The sequence below is a fragment of the Triticum aestivum genome, chromosome 6B (assembly GCF_018294505.1).
Source record: "Triticum aestivum cultivar Chinese Spring chromosome 6B, IWGSC CS RefSeq v2.1, whole genome shotgun sequence".
NCBI lineage: Eukaryota > Viridiplantae > Streptophyta > Magnoliopsida > Poales > Poaceae > Triticum > Triticum aestivum.
This window is the reverse complement of record NC_057810.1, coordinates 19,516,788-19,537,003: the sequence shown is the minus strand read 5'-3', so window position 1 is coordinate 19,537,003 and position 20,216 is coordinate 19,516,788. Positions and strand designations below refer to the sequence as shown.

The window sequence follows — 20,216 nt, the reverse complement described above, 5'->3', positions numbered from 1 at the left end:
GCGACGACCCTCATCCTCTCCTCACGACAGGCACACCGGTCTTGGTAGGACTTGCACTCTGGCAGACCAGTGATGGGGAAAGGGAGATTGGAAGGCTCCCCGGAGGACCACGGTGATCCAGCCCCGGAGGATTCGATCGCCAATGCACCGACGCAATGGACTCGCCCCAGACAGATCCCGCCATCGGTCGGGCACTTTCCTCCCGGGAGTGTCAGAGTGCAATGCAGAGGGCCATTGCCTCCTCCAACCCGCATGAGACGACACCCCAGTTGACGGATCTATACTGGTCATCGTCGGATCTGCTGCCTCGCCATGCCGAAGAAAGTTGGAGATCGTCGGATGGGAGCTTGGGTGGCGAAGCTACTAGGGTTTGATCCATTGAGTGGATGAGGACAAATATATGGGGTCTGGTGGGTTAGCGTGGGCTGGATCTGATGTGACAGACGCGTCGGGTCACTCCTGGGCCTCCCCATATCCGCCCCATATTTGGGCTGGATATGAGGGTACCAGTCAGTCCAGGCGTTTGAGGCCGGTTTGAGGTACCCGTTTGGATCGGTTTTTTGACCGGTCACTAACCGGGCCATCTGCCCGGGCATTTGAGACGGGTTTGGTGTGTTCAGCTGTAGATGCTCTTGGTGCTCATACTGTTAAAAAAATGAAAAAATGAAATAGGTGCCACTGTACACTGCTGAAAGACTTGCTAGTAGTGCTAAGATATTGAGTAACTTGCCCTGCAAAAAAAATTATTGAGTAACTTGCCCCGCAAAAAGAAAGCAATTGATTAACTTGAGGGTGAACGATTCTAATGGGCCGGCCGGCCGAAAGCTTGGCCCACTTGTTGTGGCCCTTCCTATTTCACGCCATGATCAATCCCGTCATGCGACCCTCCCTTGCCCTGATCAATCCCCTCATGCGCTGTGACCCAACTCGTCTGCTTTCCTTCCATGGTCCTTCTCTCCTTTGCAGGCCACAACCACCCGTCGTCTTCTCCTCCCCCATCACCTCCCTCTTGCAGCACCAGCAACCACCCACCACTGCGCTCCTGCTGTCGACGCCTCCCCAAATACCACCACTTCCCTTGCCGTGAACTCATCAGATATTGTGCCCACCTAGCCAGAAAGCTGCAACCGCACCCGCAGGAAGGTGCAACCACAAGTCCGAGAGCTGCAAAGCTTCCAGGCACCGCAAGCCCTTGATGTGCGGGGATGCTGCGACCGATGATGGGCGGAGCTACATGGAGGGGACCACCGTGTTGCAACCACCATGACAATGACCGAGGAACGACCGGACGGTGAGAGCCGTTGCTGGAAACGGAGGCAACCTCTGCTGGAATGGTGACCACGAGGCTGAGATGCTACAACCAGCCATCGTGGTGCCAGGCACCACCGGAAGCTGGAATTAGAGGTTCTTCGATGCTGGAACTAGTGCGTACTCGTGTTGGAACCGGGTGCACGCCGGTGATGGAACTGAGCTATGGCAATGCTGGAACCAGTGTGCACCCATGCTGGAACCGATGCACGCTCATGCTAGAACCCCGTGCATGCCCGTGCTGGAACTGTGCTATGGCAATGCTGGGACCGTGCTATGACAATACTAGAACCATGCAATGACAATACTAGAACCAGTGTGCGTTCGTGGTGGTACCGTGCTATGGAAATGTTGGAAACATGCTATGGAAATGTTGCAACAAGTGATCTCCGGTACTGCAACCAGTCGACGACCAACTACAGTGATGACTGGTGGTTGCTTCCACAATGAGCGGTTGCATCGATGGATATTCATGACGAAAGCTGCAAACCGATGACCCGATTTGTTGGGACCAACACCGCAATTTGCCGCGTGGGGGATGACCATCGATGTGGAGCAGAGCAACACCGGGGGCGATGGTGCTACCAAGGTTGAACGACGACACTGGAAAAAGTTGTTGTCTGCAACCTATATTTTCTTCAACTGACCAGGAGTTTGTCACCGTCGGCGTCGGTGAGCGTCAAAGGCAAGTCAGCGACCGTCGCCGACGAGGCAAGGAAGCTGGCTCACTGGTGTCTGCACGCGAGGGGCATCCACCATGGTTTTCTCAAGAGAAGGAAGCGAAGCGATGGGCCGGAGGGGGGGGGGGGGATAATGGGAACGACTGGCTACAAATCACCCAATTGAATGTGCGTTGTGTCATAGAGCTATATTCGGCAGATCTCGGGTAGGAGGTCCTGCACTAAGGGTCTTGAGATGATGGTAACAATGACACGAGTTTTAATCCAAGTTTGGACTCTCTTTAAAGATAAAACCCTACATCTTGCTTGCAGTTTATTGCTTTAGGATGGAGTACAAAGTACAGTCGATCTACCCTGAGATTGTTGTGTGTTTCTTACGAGCCCCATCCCTCGATTTATATAGGGCTATATCCTAGTCGACGTACGAAGAGAACTCCTACACACGACTTACTACATAGGATCCTTGGTGAACCGACATAGGATCCTTGGCTGCTTCGACGCGACCCACTGGTGAACCAACCTAGGATCCTTGGCACGGCGCACCAGGCCGGGAGACGACGTGGTGAGAGACCACAACCGAGACACCGTTAGTAGCCACTGGACCAGTCTTTTAGTCTGGACGCTCCTCAATTTTTCTGAGTTGTTCTTCTGCTTGAGTTGTCGGTTTTGAGATCTGGTTCACCGTGTCCTCATTTATCCAATTTCTTGATCACTGGATCGAGTAATTTTAACATGTTCCTTCTTATGTTTTGGGACGAGCGTAATCAAACCAATGTCTCAGATCTATTATGTGCTCTTACTTTTCATGTGAAAATGGGAGGTAAGAGGGAGCACGCTAAAATTTGACTTTGAGACAATTATTTGGAGAAGAAAAAGGAAAACTCTACGCTTAAGTTTTCAACTGTACATGTCGCTCCAGCCCTCCCCTCTATGAGATACACTGACGCGTGGGATCACTTGGTCAGCATCCAGGTCGAACCGGACCACTTCCACTGCAAAAATCAAATCTTGACCACTCTCCTCTAGCTCCAGCCCTTCCCTCGCCGCCGGCGCCGCCGCGACCTCGCGCCGCCATGCTCCGCCTCCGAAGCTGCCTCCTCGCCCAACTCCTCTTGCCGCGCTCTACCTCCCCCCTCTCCCCTCTCCACCGACTCGTCTCCACGGCCGCCGTTTCCCCAGACACTAGCAGCTTCGCCGTGGAAGAGTACCTCGTCTCCACCTGCGGCCTCACCCGCCCGCAGGCCCTCAAGGCCACCACCAAGCTCTCCCACCTCAAGTCCCCCGCTAACCCCGACGCCGTCCGCTCCTTCCTCGCCGGCCTCGGCCTCTCCAGCGCCGACGTCGCCGCCCTCGTCGCAAAGGACCCGCAGTTCCTCTGTGCCAGCGTGGAGAAGACCCTGGCCCGTAAAGTCGACGAGCTAACCGGCCTCGGTCTCTCGCGTTCCGAGGTCGCGCGGCTGCTCTCGCTCTCATCCGCCGCCGGCCATTTCCGCTCTAGAGCCATTGTCTCCAAGCTGCACTACTACCTGCCCCTCTTAGGCTCCTCCGAGAACCTCCTCCGGGTTATGAACCGCAATATCTACCTCCTAGGCTCCGACATCGAGAGGAGGATCAAGCCCAACGTCGCGCTCCTGCAGGAGTGCGGGCTAGGTGCTTGTGTTATTGCCAAGCTGTGCCGCTCCAAACCGAGGATGCTCAACACCAGACTGGAAAGCATCCAGGCGATGGTGGAGTGTGCAGAAGGCCTTGGTGTGCCCCGTGGCTCTCCAATGTTCAAGCACGTGCTGGATGCTGTCTCATTCATAAGTGAGGAGAAGATCACCAGCAAAGTGAACTACCTGAAGAAGACTTTCAGGTGGTCAGATGCTGAGGTGGGCATGGTAAGAGGATGGGTCTCCATTGATGCTGAGGCATTCTATGGACGCACTGCAGAGCAAATCAGAGTTCCTTATCTCCGAGGTCGGGTTGGAACCCGAGTACATCGCTCATCGACCAGCAATGCTCAATTATAGCTTGGATGGCCGGCTCAGGCCCCGGTACTATGTTGTAAAGTTTCTTAAGGCAAATGGATTGCTAGATCGCGACAGGGACTACTATTCAATGTTCACCCTTGTCGAGAAGGTATTTGTTCAGAGGTACATATGCCCTTAAAAGGAGGCTGCACCACACCTCACTGAAGACTATGATGCTGCACACAGCGGGGAAGTGCCAGCTAATTTCAAATTCACATGAGCCAAGAACGGGCAATGAAAATTGGTAACTTTGTATGACATGACAGAGCTTTCGTTCTGTCTAGTAAGCTGGTAATTCACGTTAGTGTTTCTTTTTCCGCCTAAATGGATGTTGGTTTTCTGTTCTAGTATCTCTGCCACTGGCACATACTGGTTTGGTCATTGTTAATGACTAGTGAAACGGAAAATTTAATTCCTTAACCCTGAGGTGTTGTCATTTAGTAGACAAGAAAGCATTGCCTACGATCTGTGAAAAATGAGGGTCAATGGATATATTTGTATTTTCAACTTCCGTATAGGACAATGAAATGAAGCAATAGAATTGTCCTGCATCGTTTTGCAGTAAGTATATCAGTATGATTTCCGTACATTCCAGATTTTCTGTTTCCATTTTCATTTCATTGTCTTCTATTTTCCACCGTAAGTTAGTACTAAGGTATTGCAGTTCAGTATTTTATATCTAAATTGTGCATAGAAAATATGTTTCTGTTGGGTACCTTCTATGTGTTTTGATTTCTTTCCCCTTATCCTTCTAAAATTAATTATCTTTGATCCTAAATCCTGTAACTGAATTTTACTTCTGCTGAGAAAACTTTGAATCTTGAAAAGGTGACCTATTTGAATTAGTCCCATCATCTACATCTGCCATTGATCATCAAAACTAAACCAATGAAGGTGACATGAATTAGTCTTATCATTTTGTTATTCGGTGCTTGCATATGTGAGTATCTCATCACAAATATATATATTTACATTTTTCAGCTGTTCCATCTCATCACAAAACTACTTGTATATTGCTTTTGCAAAGCTTGAAAACCCAACTTGTGGCTTTGTGCAGACCTACAAGTCTTTGCACGACACTGACACCTTCTTTGACCCATTCTCCATCCTAACATAAGTAGCAAATTGCTGTGTTAAGTGATCGATTCCGTGTTGTGATCGTGTTTAATGATTTCAAGAGGATTAACAATGCTCTCTATTGTTCCATAAAGTCAAAATACCCCCCTGCTAAAACTCATGAAAGACACTTATGATTCAAGAAAAAGAAAAACACTTATGCATACAAACTGTAAATGCCAATAGCTGATGGTTGACAAGATTAACAATAGCATATGTTCAGTGAAAACAAAAAATATTGCAGTAATGCTCAGCTATGGGTATTAATTCCCATAACATTGGTCATAGGATACGTTACGATGGTAGCAATAACCGACTGGAGCAGATAGACTTTGCCCCAAGTTATGTACGAGGAGCAAACCTGTGGCAGTTTCTCTCTCTGCCACAGCTTGGAAGGGGTTAATTGAAGAGGCGTGGAAGCTTTGATCATGAGCCATTTCTTGAAAAACTAGCACAAGAAACAAGTTGAGTGCCAAAGGAAATGGGAGAGGCCCGGATGATGTTCGCCATCAGGTACATAGCCAAACAAACCGAGGTTATATTATACATATGTACCGAGGTTTCAGTTACTAGAGAGAACAGTTTGGTCGCTACTAATTTCAATTTTTTTGCATTGCGAGCTACAACAGGTCAATGATTCAGTTTATGGAATGGTCCATTACCTGTATGCTTGCTATGAAAAGTTGTGCATTTTTTCTTCAGGCCGATTATTCCAGAAGGAAAAATAGTCCGCATTTTTTTTTCAAGAAGTTGGGGTTCAATGGGAGTGAGTGAAACAACTGGTTTGCACTCAACAACAACAACAACAACAACAAAGCCTTTAGTCCCAAACAAGTTGGGGTAGGCTAGAGGTGAAACCCATAAGATCTCGCAACCAAACTGGTTTGCAGTGTTAACACTTTTTTTCTTTGTCTTCCCGTGTGATTATTTGCGGAGCATTCATTTGTTGTTTTAGTGCATCTTAATTCTTAACTCTGTTGCGGCCTGCTACAGTTGTTGTTCTTAGCACTGTGGTTTATGCTTGTGCTCTCTTTTCTCTCTGGTTTTTGACTCGTAAGAAGAACAGTGCGCAGGTCGCCAGATGGTTTCAGAAAGAAATATGATTTTAGCTTAGCCTGAACAATGTGCAGGCAGGCAGCCAGATGGTTTCTTATCAACCAGAATGAAATATTATTAGCTATATTTTGTCTGTAGCAGCCAAGCTTGCAGGGGCCAAGTTTCTACACCTCTGATGGGTTATTTTCGGAAGCTGAACTAAGTTTAGCCATTTCCAGGTCTGATCTGAGCTTTTTCTAGTCTGGATTGAATGGATGCGGACTGCATCTACATCTTCATCTTAACCTTACTTAGTCTTGGCATTTGAGATGTGCTCTGAAGTGTGTGTGGGTTGGAACAGATTGATGCAACTGATTGTTGATTGATTCATCACCGTTTTGCCTCTCTGTCACTGATGTGCTCTGTGTCACTGTTTTGATCCTGGTTGGTAGGAGAATTTTACAATGTGATGATTCCTCACAGCTTACTAGCCCTGAAGCTTCACGCTGCCACAATGTAAACTGAAACATCAATCATAACATCACACGGCCTGGGTACCAACAACACCGAAGTGATCGTCACATGACTGTTGTCATCACACGGCCCTGAAGCTTCACGCTGTCACCGAAGTGATCGTCACATAACCCACAAGTACCATAATCAGAGACCCTTCCATCTCATATACCAACATATATAAGCAGCACCAGCGGGTTCATCATGCAGCTAATTCATTCCAGCGGCTAGATACAACTTATATACATGCCAAATTAGTTAAGGAACCACGGCCACTGCACATAGTGAGTCAGTGACAGTACAAAAGGAAAGAGGGAAGGATCTCTACGCTACACATAGCTAGCAGCAGGAAAATGACAATGTTCTTGCCTCCTTAAATTAATTTGCTACTCCCTCCGTCCTGTAATATAAGAGCGTTTTTTTACACTAGTGCTACTTCTCTTCTTCCTCTCCTAGAGTCCCAACGTATGGGATGACGGCTCATGCATTCTCCTCATTCTTTGTCTTGGCTATCTTCTTCTACACCCTCCTTATCTTCAGACTTTGCTACTTCTCTTCTTCCTCTCCTAGAGTCCCAACGTGTGCAGTCTTGGAAAAGCAGCCACCTCCTGGGATGAAGCATGGCAATAGTGATTGTAGCCCTGCACGAATTCAGGCCCAACACACTTGATTGCTGGAGCACGTCGGACCTCCAAGAACTCCAAACATGGAATCTGACACAAGCCATCAGGGAGGTGGGTGCAGTAATCCAAGTCATTCATATGTAATATCCTCAAGCTATTGACGGGTATCATTGTTGTCAGACATCATCCATCTTGGGAGTTGACGCCCAAAATATCCAGTTATATGGATATCTTCTATGCAAGCTGGAGGACACAGCTCATCAAAGACCTTCTCAATTATTCCTTGATCCTTCTCCGGGACTCGTTCTTTGACTAATCCATAATTACCTAGTCTAGTGCTACAGCTTAAGGTCATCATGGAAAGATATACCTTTTCACCGAGCCTAGCCTTTTTGGCGAATGAGGCGTCGGTTACATTCTCCAGACTCACTAATCCAATGCGCCTAAGCCGGGAAATAGGTCCAATCTCTTCCAAACTACACCAATTGCCATCCATGTGAGCTAGGAACCCATACAATGTCTTCAAAAATTTTAGAGCACCAAAACCTCTAGGCATACCAATTAGGCTTGTGCGATCAAGGTCAAGACACCTCAGTTCTTGTAACTTTGCAATACTACCAGGAAGTTCCACAAGATTCTTCCAATCTTCTAGACTAATGTGTTGTAAGAATTTCATATGCCAAATGTCCTCCGGCAAGCTTTTTATGTCATTGCATTTTTTTTACTGCCAAATACCTCAAGTGTATGAGCTGATGCAAACATGCAGCCAATGGAGCAAAATTTGCAGATTCTACATGTAGGGTTCGTAGACTTGAAATTGTATTAAAGGAATCACTGGCTGAATCTTGAAATTCCCAATTAATATTATGGACCTCAGTGATTTCTGCTCTTGTAGATTTCTCCACTCAAATTCATCCAATTCAACTCCTTTGGGTTCATAGACAACCTAAGAAACCTTCACAAACTAACTTTATTGTTAACAGTTTCTCCATTGTGAACTACCAATGCTTCATCTCTAGTCACAAGTTGAGCAAATGAACGAACAACATCATGCATTTGGCAAACATATTGACCAGAGTATGATGTATCCGGTTCTATAAGGTTCCTTAGTATTAGCTCTTTATGGTAATCAAATCCTAGTTCTTCCATTTTTCTGGGTCCCCATGAACATATCCTTCACCAATCCACATGCCAACATCTTCGTTGTCATGTACTATTGTCCTTTCAGGTTTGAGTGAAAAGTGAAAGAACTAAAGATTGGAAGCGTATGCATACCGCAGGGACGCGTGCGTGTTTAAATAGGCAAACAAGTACATGGTGCGGCTAGGTTGTTGTAAACTTGATCCATACTCCAAGGCTATACAAGAGAGGATCTATCTACTCTAACAACCTGCCTAGATACAGCACATCACAACACACACGCGTTACACAATGACAGGATACACACGTTACAACTTAAGCAAGCCTATACTTTTAACATCCTCCCTCAATCTAAACACATCAAGGTTGAGATTGTTCTTGAAGGCTTGAAGTTGTCGAACTTGAAGAGGCTTCGTGAAGCCATCAGCAACTTGATCTCCTGTGGGAATAAACGTAATGTCCGAGAGCTTCTTTGCAACTCTTTCACGAACAAAGTGAAAATCAATTTCGATATGCTTTGTTCTTGCATGAAACACATGATTCGCAGAGAGATAAGTTGCTCCCAAATTATCACACCACAAACAAGAGACACGTGGTCTTGCAACTCCCAATTCATCAAGTAGGGTTTCCACCCACATTACCTCAGCTGTTGCGTTTTCTAATGACTTGTATTCTGCTTCAGTGCTAGAACGTGAAACTGTAGCTTGCTTCTTTGCATTCGAGGATACAAGATTAGAACCAAAGAAGACAGCAAATCCACCAGTAGACCTCCTGTCATCAGGACATCCTGCCCAATCGGCATCAGAGAAGGCACTTACTGTTGTTGACGGTGACTTACATATTTTCAGACCAGTTCCAGCACTTCCTTGGATATATCTTAGTATCCTCTTAACAGCTGTCCAATGCAGAGATGTAGGAGAATGCAAAAATTGACAAACCTTACTAACAGAGAAGGCTATATCAGGTCTTTTCAGGGTTAAGTACTGTAGTGCCCCAACTACACTTCTGTATTTTGTCCCTTCCTCTAGACTTAACAATTCTCCTTCATGCAATGACAACTGTTCACTAGTGGACTGATACGTCTCCAACGTATCTATAATTTTTTATTGTTCCATGCTATTATATTACCTGTTTTGGATGTTTATGGGCTTTACTTTACACTTTTATATCATTTTTAGGACTAACCTACTAACTGGAGGCCCAGCCTGTATTGCTGTTTTTTTGCCTATTTCAGTGCTTCAAAGAAAAGGAATATCAAACGGAGTCCAAACAGAATGAAACCTTCGGGAGCGTTATTTTTGGAACAAACGTGATCCAGAGGACTTGGAGTGCAAGTCAAGAAACAATCGAGGAAGCCACGAGGGTGGAGGGCGCCCCCCCCCTACTGGGCGCGCCCCCCTATCTCGTGGGCCCCTCGGGCGTCCACCAACGTACTTCTTCCTCCTATATATACCCATGTACCCCGAAACCATCGAGGGAGCCACCGAAAAACTATTTCCGCCACCGTAACCTTCTGTATCCGCGAGATCCCATCTTGGAGCCGTCGCCGGCACTCTGCCAGAGGGGGAATCCACCACGGAGGGCCTCTACGTCAACTCCAAGGCCTCTCCGATGAGTTGTGAGTAGTTTACCACAGACCTTCGGGTCTATAGTTATTAGCTAGATGGCTTCTTCTCTCTCTTTGAATCTCAATACCATGTTCTCCTTCCTCTTCTTGGAGATCTATTCGATGTAACTCTTTTTGCGGTGTGTTTGTCGAGATCCGATGAATTGTGGGTTTATGATCAAGTTTATCTATGAGAAATATTTGAATCTCCTCTGAATTCTTTTATGTATGATTGAGTTATCTTTGCAAGTCTCTTCGAATTATCGGTTTGGTTTGGCCTACTAGATTGATCTTTCTTGCAATGGGAGAAGTGCTTAGCTTTGGGTTCAATCTTGCGGTGTCCTTTTCCAGTGACAGCAGGGGCAGCAAGGCACGTATTGTATTGTTGCCATCGAGGATAATACGATGGGGTTTATATCATATTGCATGAGTTTATCTCTCTACATCATGTCATCTTTCTTAAAGCGTTACTCTGTTCTTATGAACTTAATACTCTAGATGCATGCTGGATAGAGGTCGATGTGTGGAGTAATAGTAGTAGATGCAGGCAGGAGTCGGTCTACTTGTCACGGACGTGATGCCTATATACATGATCATGCCTAGATAATCTCATAATTATTCGCTTTTCTATCAATTGCTCGACAGTAATTTGTTCACCCACCGTAATACTTATGCTATTTTGAGAGAAGCCTCTAGTGAAACCTATGGCCCCCAGGTCTATGTTTTATCATATAAGCTTTCAATCTACTTTTATTTGCATCTTTACTTTTCCAATCTATATCATAAAATACCAAAAATATATTTATCTTATCATATTATCTCTATCAGATCTCACTTCTGCAAGTGGCCGTGAAGGGATTGACAACCCCTATATCGCGTTGGTTGCGAGTTCTTTGTTTGTTTGTGTAGGTGCGTGGGACTTGTGAGGAGCCTCCTACTGGATTGATATCTTGGTTCTCAAAAACTGAGGGAAATACTTACACTACTGTGCTGCATCACCCTTTCCTCTTCAAGGAAAACCAACGCAAGCTCAAGGTGTAGCAAGAAGGATTTCTGGCGCCGTTGTCGGGGAGGTCTTCACTCAAGTCAAGACATACCAAGTACCCATCACAAACTCATCTCCCTCGCATTTATATTATTTTCCATTTGCCTCTCGTTTTCCTCTCCCCCTCTTCACCCTTGCCATTTTATTCGCCCTCTCTTTCCCAATCTCCTCTCTTTTTCGCTTGTCTCTTGTTTGCTTGTGTCTCCATGTGGCTTCTATGTGCTTGCATCTTTGCTTGCTAAGAATCTATTTATATGGATCCACTTAAAGTGTTCTACTTGGATAATCTTTGATCCTTATGCTCTCGTGCTGAAACTGAAGGAAATATGCCCTAGAGGCAATAATAAAGTTATTATTTATTTCCTTATATCATGATAAATGTTTATTATTCATGCTAGAATTGTATTAACCGGAAACATAATACATGTGTGAATATATAGACAAACAGAGTGTCACTAGTATGCCTCTACTTGACTAGCTTGTTAATCAAAGATGGTTATGTTTCCTAACCATAGACAAAAGAGTTGTTATTTGATTAACGGGATCACATCATTAGTTGAATGATCTGATTGACATGACCCATTCCGTTAGCTTAGCACCCGATCGTTTAGTATGTTGCTATTGCTTTCTTCATGACTTATACATGTTCCTATGACTATGAGATTATGCAACTCCCGTTTACCGGAGGAACACTTTGGGTGCTACCAAACGTCACAACGTAACTGGGTGATTATAAAGGAGTACTACAGGTGTCTCCAAAGGAACATGTTGGGTTGGCGTATTTCGAGATTAGGTTTTGTCACTCCGATTGTCGGAGAGGTATCTCTGGGCCCTCTCGGTAATGCACATCACTATAAGCCTTGCAAGCAATGTAGCTAATGAGTTAGTTACGGAATAATGCATTACGTAACAAGTAAAGAGACTTGCCAGTAACGATATTGAACTAGGTATTGGATACCGACGATCGAATCTTGGGTAAGTAATATACCGATGACAAAGGGAACAACGTATGTTGTTATGCGGTTTGACCGATAAAGATCTTCGCAGAATATGTAGGAGCCAATATGGCATCCAGGTTCCGCTATTGGTTATTGACGAAGAATAGTTCTAGGTCATGTCTACACTGTTCTCGAACCCATAGGGTCCGCACGCTTAAGGTTTCGATGACAGTTATATTATGAGTTTATGAGTTTTGATGTACCGAAGGAGTTCGGAGTCCCGGATGAGATCGGGGACATGACGAGGAGTCTCGAAATGGTCGAGACTTAAAGATCGATATATTGGATGACTATATTCGGAGTTCGGAAAGGTTCCGAGTGATTCGGGTATTTTTCAGAGTACCGGAGAGTTACGGGAATTCGCCGGGGAGTATATGGGCCTTATTGGGCCATACGGGAATAGAGGAGAGAGGCCAAAAGGAAGGAGGCCTGCGCCCCCCCTCTGGTCCGAATTGGACAAGGGGGGCAGCCCCCCTTTCCTTCTCCCTCTCCTCCTTTTTTCTTCTCCAACAAGGAAAGGAGGAGTCCTACTCCCGGTGGGAGTAGGACTCCCCCCTTGGCGCGCCTCCTCCATAGGCCGGCTGCCTCCCCCCTTGCTCCTATATATATGGGGGCAGGGGGGCACCCCAAAGACACAACAACAATTGATCCTTGAGATCTATTAGCCGTGTGCGGTGCCCCCCTCCACCATAGTCCTCCTCGATAATATTGTAGCGGTGCTTAGGCGAAGCCCTGCGACGGTAGAACATCAAGATCGTCACCATGCCGTCGTGCTGACGGAACTCTCCCTCGACACTCGGATGGATCGGAGTTCGAGGGACGTCATCGAGCTGAACGTGTGCTAGAACTCGGAGGTGCCGTAGTTTCGGTGCTTGATCGGTCGGGCCATGAAGACGTACGACTACATCAACCGTGTTGTTCTAACGCTTCCGCTTTCGGTCTACAAGGGTATGTAGATTACACTCTCCCCTCTCGTTGCTATGCATCACCATGATCTTGCGTGTGCGTAGGAATTTTTTTTGAAATTACTACGTTCCCCAACAGTGGCATCCGAGCCTAGGTTTTATGCGTTGATGTTATATGCACGAGTAGAACACAAGTGAGTTGTGGGCGATACAAGTCATACTGCTTACCAGCATGTCATAATTTGGTTCAGCGGTAATGTTGGATGAAGCGGCCCGGACCGACATTACGCGTACACTTACGCAAGACTGGTTTTACCGCCGTGCTTTGCACACAGGTGACTAGCGGGTGTCTGTTTCTTCAACTTTAGTTGAACCGAGTGTGGCTACGCCCGGTCCTTGCGAAGGTTAAAACAACACTAACTTGACGAACTATCGTTGTGGTTTTTGATGCGTAGGTAAGAACGGTTCTTGCTCAGCCAGTAGCAGCCACGTAAAACTTGCAACAACAAAGTAGAGGACGTCTAACTTGTTTTTGCAGGGCGTGTTGTGATGTGATATGGTCAAGACGTGATGAGATATAAGTTGTTGTATGAGATGATCATGTTTTGTTGAAGTTATCGGCAACTGGCAGAAGCTCTATGGTTGTCTCTTTGTTGCATAAGATGCAAGTGCCAAATAATTGCTTTACTTTATCGCTATGCGATAGAAATAGTTGCAAGAGCAATAGTTGGTGAGACGACAATATGACGACACATTGATATAGATCAAGATGATGAAGATCATGGTGTCGTGCCGGTGACGATAGAGATCATGACAGTACTTTGGAGATGGAGATCAAAGGCGCAAGATGATCATGGCCATATCATGTCACATATTTTGATTGCATATGATGTTTATCTGTTATACATCTTATTCTGTTTTGTTTGACGGTAGCATTATAAGATGATCTCTCACTAATTATCAAGAAGTGTTCTCCCTGAGTATGCACCGTTGCCAAAGTTTGTCGTGCCCAGACACCACGTGATGATCGGGTGTGATAAGCTCTACGTCCATCTACAACGGGTGCAAGCCAGTTTTGCACACGCAGAATACTCAGGTTAAACTTGACGAGCCTAGCATATGCAGATATGGCCTCGGAACACGGAGACCGAAAGGTCGAGCGTGAATCATATAGTAGATATGATCAACATAATGATGTTCACCATTGAAAGCTACTCCATTTCACGTGATGATCGGTTATGGTTTAGTTGATTTGGATCACGTGATCACTTAGAGGATTAGAGGGATGTCTTTCTAAGTGGGAGTTCTTAAGTAATATGATTAATTGAACTTAAATTTATCATGAACTTAGTCTTGGTAGTATTTTGCAAATTATGTTGTAGATCAATAGCTTGCGTTGTTGCTCTCATATGTTTATTTTGATATGTTCCTAGAGAAAATTGTGTTGAAAATGTTAGTAGCAATGATGCAGATTGGATCCGTGATCTGAGGTTTATCCTCATTGCTGCGCAGAACAATTATGTCATTGATGCACCGCTAGGTGACAAACCTATTGCAGGAGCAGATGCAGACGTTATGAACGTTTGGCTAGCTCAATATGATGACTACTTGATAGTTTAGTGCACCATGCTTAACGGCTTAGAATCGGGACTTCAAAGACATTTTGAACGTCATGGACCATATGAGATGTTCCAGGAGTTGAAGTTAATATTTCAAGCAAATACCCGAGTTGAGAGATATGAAGTCTCCAACAAGTTCTATGGCTAAAAGATGGAGGAGAATCGCTCAACTAGTGAGCATGTGCTCAGATTGTCTGGGTACTTCAATCGCTTGAATCAAGTGGGAGTTAATCTTCCAGATAAGATAGTGATTGACAGAATTCTCTAGTCACCATCACTAAGTTACTAGAACTTCGTGATGAACTATAGTATGCAAGGGATGACGAAAACAATTCCCAAGCTCTTCGCGATGCAAAAATCGGCGAAGGTAGAAATCAAAGAAAAACATCAAAGTGTTGATGGTGGACAAGATCACTAGTTTCAAGAAAAAGGGCAAAGGGAAGAAGGGGAACTTCAAGAAGAACAGCAAGCAAGTTGCTGCTCAAGTGAAGAAGCCCAAGTCTGGACCTAAGCCTAAGACTAAGTGATTCTACTGCAAAGGTACTGGTCACTGGAAGTGGAACTACCCCAAGTATTTGGCGGATAAGAAGGATGGCAAAGTGAACATAGGTATATTTGATATACATGCTATTGATGTGTACTTTACTAGTGTTTATAGCAACCCCTTGGTATTTGATACTAGTTCAGTTGCTAAGAGTAGTAACTCGAAACGGGAGTTGCAGAATAAATAGAAACTAGTTAAGGGTGAGGTGACGATGAATGTTGGAAGTAGTTCCAAGATTGATATGATCATCATCGCACACTCCCTATACTTTCGGGATTAGTGTTGAACCTAAATAAATGTTATTTGGCGTTTGAGTTGAGCATGAATATGATTTGATCATGTTTATTGCAATACGGTTATTCATTTAAGTAAGAGAATAAACTATTGTTCTGTTTACATGAATAAAACCTTCTGTGGTCATACACCCAATGAAAATGGTTTGTTGGATCTCGATCGTGTGATACACATATTCATAATATTGAAAACAAAAGATGTAAAGTTAATAATGATAGTGCAACTTATTTGTGGCACTGCCGTTTAGGTCATATTGGTGTAAAGCGCATGAAGAAACTCCATAAAAGATGGATTTTCGGAATCACTTGGTTATGAATCATTTGATGCTTGCGAACCGTGCCTTTTGGGCAAGATGACTAAAACTCCGTTCTCCGGAACAATGGAACAAGCTACCGACTTATTGGAAATAATACATACCGATGTATGCGATCCAATGAGTGTTGATGCTCGTGGCAAGTATCGTTATTTTCTGACCTTCACAAGATGATTTGAGCAGATATGGGTATATCTACTTGATGAAACATAAGTCTGAAATAGTTAAAAGGTTCAAGGAATTTCAGAGTGAAGTGGAAAAATCATCGTAACAAGAAAATAAAGTTTCTGCGATCTAATCGCGGAGACAAATATTTGAGTTACGAGTTTGGTCTGCAATTAAAACAATGTGGAATAGTTTCACAGCTCACGCCACCTGGAACACCACAACATTATGGTGTGTCCGAACATCGTAACCGCACTTTATTGGATATGGTGCGATCTATGATGTCTCTTACCGATTTGCCGCTATCGTTTTGGGGTTATGCATTAGAGACAGCTGCATTCACTTTAAATTGGGCACCATCGAAATCCGTTGAGACGACGCCTTATGAACTGTGGTTTAGCAAGAAACCAAAGTTGTCGTTTCTTAAAGTTTGGAGTTGCGATGCTTATATGAAAAAGTTTCAACCTGATAAGCTCGAACCCAAATCGGAGAAGTGCGTCTTCATATAATACCCAAAGGAAACTGTTGGGTACTCCTTCTATCACAAATCCAAAGGCAAAACATTCGTTACTTAGAATGGATCCTTTCTAGAGAAGGAATTTCTCTCGAAAGAAGTGAAAGGGAGGAAAGTAGAGCTTGATAAGGTAATTGTACCTTCTCCCGAATTGGAAAGTAGTTAATCATAGAAATTGGTTCCAGTGATTCCTACACTAATTAGTGAGGAAGCTAATGATGATGATCATGAAACTTCAGATCAAGTTACTACCGAACCTCGTAGGTCTTCCAGAATAAGATCCACACCAAAGTGGTACGGTAATCCCATTCTAGAAGTCATGTTACTAGACCATGATGAACCTACAAACTATGAGGAAGCGATGATGAGCCCAGATTCCACAAAATGGCTAGAGGCCATGAAATCTGAGATGGGATCCATGTATGAGAACAAAGTATGGACTTTGGTTGACTTGCCCGATGATCAGCAAGCCATGTTAAATAAATGGATCTTCAAGAGGAAGACGGACACTGATAGTAGTGTTACTATCTACTAAGCTCGACTTGTTGCGAAAGGTTTTCAACAAGTTCAAGGTGTTGAATACGATGAGATTTTCTCACTCGTATCGAAGCTTAAGTCTGTCTGAATCATGTTAGCAATTGCCACATTTTATGAAATCTGGCAAATGGATGTCAAAACTGCATTCCTTAATGGATTTATTAAAGAAGAGTTGTATATGATGCAACCAGAAAGTTTTTGTCAATCCTAAAGATGCTAACAAAGTGTGCAAGCTCCAGCGATCCATCTATGGACTGGTGCAAGCATCTCGGAGTTGGAATATACGCTTTGATGAGTTGATCAAAGCATATGGTTTTATACAGACTTTTGAAGAAGCGTGTATTTACAATAAAGTGAGTGGGAGCACTACAGCATTTCTGATAAGTATATGTGAATGACATATTGTTGATCGGAAATAATGTATAATTATTCTGCAAAGCATAAAGGAGTGTTAAAGGAGTTTTTCAAAGAAAGACCTCGGTGAAGCTGCTTACATATTGAGCATCAAGACCTATAGAGATAGATCAAGACGCTTGATAAGTTTTTTCAATGAGTACATACCTTGACAAGATTTTGAAGTAGTTCAAAATGGAATAGTCAAAGAAAGAGTTCTTGCCTGTGTTACAAGGTGTGAAATTGAGTAAGACTCAAAACCCGACCACGACAGAAGATAGAAAGAGAATGGAAGGCATTCCCTATGCCTTGGCCATAGGTTCTATAAAGTATGCCATGCTGTGTACTAGATCTATTGTATACCCTACACTGAGTTTGGCAAGGGAGTACAATAGTGATATAGGAGTAGATCACTAGACAACGGTCAAAATTATCCTTAGTGGAATAAGGATATGTTTCTCGATTATGGAAGTGACAAAAGGTTCGTCGTAAAGGGTTACGTTGATGCAAGTTTTGACACCGATCTGAATGAGTCTAAGTCTTGATCTAGATACATATCAAAAGTGGGAGCAATTAGCTAGAATAGCTCCGTGCAGAGCATTGTAGACATAGAAAATTGCAAAATACATAACGGATCTGAATGTGAAAGACCCGTTGACTAAGATTCTTTCACAAGCAAAACATGATCACACCTTAGTACTCTTTGGGTGTTAATCACATAGCGATGTGAACTAGATTACTGAATCTAGTAAACCCTTTGGGTGTTGGTCACATGGCGATGTGAACTATGGGTGTTAATCGCATGATGATGTGAACTATCGATGTTAATCACATGGTGATGTGATCTAGATTATTGACTCTAGTGCAAGTGGGAGACTGAAGGAAATATGCCCTAGAGGCAATAATAAAGTTAATATTTATTTCCTTATATCATGATAAATGTTTATTATTCATGCTAGAATTGTATTAACCGGAAACATAATACATGTGTGAATATATAGACAAACAGAGTGTCACTAGTATGCCTCTACTTGAATAGCTTGTTAATCAAAGATGGTTATGTTTCCTAACCATAGACAAAAGAGTTGTTATTTGATTAACGGGATCACATCATTAGTTGAATGATCTGATTGACATGACCCATTCCGTTAGCTTAGCACCCGATCGTTTAGTATGTTGCTATTGCTTTCTTCATGACTTATACATGTTCCTATGACTATGAGATTATGCAACTCCCGTTTACCGGAGGAACACTTTGGGTGCTACCAAACGTCACAATGTAACTGGGTGATTATAAAGGAGTACTACAGGTGTCTCCAAAGGTACATGTTGGGTTAGAGTATTTTGAGATTAGGTTTTGTCACTCCGATTGTCGGAGAGGTATCTCTGGGCCCTCTCGGTAATGCACATCACTATAAGCCTTGCAAGCAATGTAGCTAATGAGTTAGTTACGGAATGATGCATTACGTAACGAGTAAAGAGACTTGCCAGTAACGAGATTGAACTAGGTATTGGATACCGACGATCGAATCTCGGGTAAGTAACATACCGATGACAAAGGGAACAACGTATGTTGTTATGCGGTTTGACCGATAAAGATCTTCGCAGAATATGTAGGAGCCAATATGAGCATCCAGGTTCCGCTATTGGTTATTGACCGAGAATAGTTCTAGGTCATGTCTACATTGTTCTCGAACCCGTAGGGTCCGCACGCTTAAGGTTTCGATGACAGTTATATTATGAGTTTATGAGTTTTGATGTACCGAAGGAGTTCGGAGTCCCGGATGAGATCGGGGACATGACGAAGAGTCTCGAAATGGTCGAGACATAAAGATCGATATATTGGACGACTATATTCGGAGTTCGGAAAGGTTCCGAGTGATTCGGGTATTTTTCGGAGTACCGGAGAGTTACGGGAATTCGCCGGGGAGTATATGGGCCTTATTGGGCCATACGGGAATAGAGGAGAGATGCCAAAAGGAAGGAGGCCTGCGCCCCCCTCTGGTCCGATTTGGACAAGGGGGGCAGCCCCCCTTTCCTTCTCCCTCTCCTCCTCTTTTCTTCTCCAACAAGGAAAGGAGGAGTCCTACTCCCGGTGGGAGTAGGACTCCCCCCTTGGCGCGCCTCCTCCATAGGCCGGCTGCCTCCCCCCTTGCTCCTATATATATGGGGGTAGGGGGGCACCCCAAAGACACAACAACAATTGATTCTTAAGATCTATTAGCCGTGTGCGGTGCCCCCCTCCACCACAGTCTCCTCGATAATATTGTAGCGGTGCTTAGGCGAAGCCCTGCGACGGTAGAACATCAAGATCGTCACCACGCCGTCATGCTGACGGAACTCTCCCTCGACACTCGGCTGGATCGGAGTTCGAGGGACGTCATCGAGCTGAACGTGTGCTAGAACTCGGAGGTGTCGTAGTTTCGGTGCTTGATCGGTCGGGCCGTGAAGACGTACGACTACATCAACCGCGTTGTTCCAACGCTTCCGCTTTCGGTCTACAAGGGTATGTAGATTACACTCTCCCCTCTCATTGCTATGCATCACCATGATCTTGCGTGTGCGTAGGATTTTTTTTGAAATTACTACGTTCCCCAACAGAAACCCCAACTAGCCTAGTTGATGGGAAATCTTTAGATGAGCATGCTCATTTTGTGCGTCACCGTTTGTCTGAAAAAGGGAGACTCTTATGGGATCAAATAAACAGATTGATGTGTTGTGTTTGGAATCTTTGTGAAATTTGTGATTTTACTTGTTGCTCTAAGAACCCTAAAAAACACCTTCCCTACCTATGTGAGTTTAATGAAAATGGAATCTTATCTTCTTATGCAAAGGGTGTTTATAGTTACTATGATA

At 44.3% G+C, this 20,216-nt stretch overlaps 1 pseudogene; it reads left to right on the top strand.

Moving 5' to 3' along the window:
- The first annotated feature begins 2,962 nt into the window (after positions 1–2,962).
- On the top strand, positions 2,963–4,549 carry LOC123133176 (transcription termination factor MTERF8, chloroplastic-like; annotated as a pseudogene).
- The last annotated feature ends 15,667 nt before the right edge of the window (positions 4,550–20,216 follow it).